Source organism: Acomys russatus, chromosome 23, assembly GCF_903995435.1.
Source record: "Acomys russatus chromosome 23, mAcoRus1.1, whole genome shotgun sequence".
Lineage (NCBI taxonomy): Eukaryota > Metazoa > Chordata > Mammalia > Rodentia > Muridae > Acomys > Acomys russatus.
Window position 1 is genome coordinate 1,123,813 of NC_067159.1, and position 1,204 is coordinate 1,125,016.

Here is a 1,204-nt window from a genome sequence, read left to right on the forward strand (position 1 = left end):
AAAATAATAAAATCTTTTTCGGGGGGGTGTGGAATGGGGGGGGGCGCAAGGGATTGTATGCCAAAACAAGACACCAGCAATCCAGGAGGAACCGGCGTGCACTTTCCTGATCCCAAAGTGCTAAATCCACTTATCCACCTATCCGCCCGCTCCCCCTCCCTCCCTGCCCCGCTACGCCCCACACAAAAAAAGCTGAACAGAATGATCTTGAGTGCGGGTGAGTCTTCCGGTTGTGAATTGAAGGCACTCTGGTACTGACCATAGGAAAAGTGCTTGAAGAAGAAATTATGGGGTGCTTTGGAGACTGAGTGGATGTGGTCACCTATCGTGAGAGTCTTCCCACACGCATGGTTCCATGGTGTAATGGTGAGCACTCTGGACTCTGAATCCAGCGATCCGAGTTCAAATCTCGGTGGGACCGTTTTCTTTCTATTCATAGCCCTGGCTTAGTACGGGAAGAAAAGGGGAGCTAGGATATCCAATCCTCAATCACCTCCCCGGCCTGGGGTTCGGGACTCCGGGACCTTCCGGTCTCTCCGTGTCGTCAGGTGAGCTGGGACTGGAAGGGCTCCCCCGTCGGCGAGGCTGTTCACCGAAGTCCTGGCTGCTTGCACACCTGCGGCTCTCTCCTTCCTGCATCCGCTGAGAGCTCGGCCTTAGGTTTGAGCAATGTCAGTTCATTGAACTTCTGCGGCAGAGGCCGCAGCTGTCTTCCACTGCGTCGGTGAGGGGGATCTCCTCAAATCCTATATTTAGACAAAAAGCTGAGCTTGCATCTCAGCGCCCCAGGTGGCTTCTGCCTGCGCTGCCACCAGTCTGAAATCACCAGCTGTGGCTTCCTTCTGGCCCAGGGAAACGCCGCAAGATAAGGTCGTGGGAATGTTAGAAGATTTAAATGGCCTTCATGTGTAGGTGCCTGGAGAAATTGCAATAATTGTTTTCCTGTGGTTGGAATTTTGGGTAGTTATGCAGTACTGAAAAGTATTAACTGCTGTGTTAGAGAGTTCAGTCTGGGATCTGAGACGAAGTGGGAGGGCCTAGCAGAGGAGGGGGGCGGGGAGTCTCAACACTGCTGCCAAGAAGGCCACGTAGCTGAGTCCCCTCCCCCGGGCAACCTGGAGCTCGAGATTGGAAAGGTCTTCTTCCTGCATATAAAAGGTTTCAGCCTCTTATACTGACTGGACCGGTGTTTCCCCGGAAAGTA

The 1,204-nt window shown here is 53.2% G+C and overlaps 1 non-coding gene across 1 annotated transcript; it reads left to right on the forward strand.

The window, feature by feature from the left end:
* Positions 1-349: 349 nt before the first annotated feature.
* Trnaq-cug (transfer RNA glutamine (anticodon CUG)) lies at positions 350-421 on the forward strand. Its single transcript has one exon. It is a non-coding gene; the product is annotated as a tRNA-Gln (tRNA).
* The last annotated feature ends 783 nt before the right edge of the window (positions 422-1,204 follow it).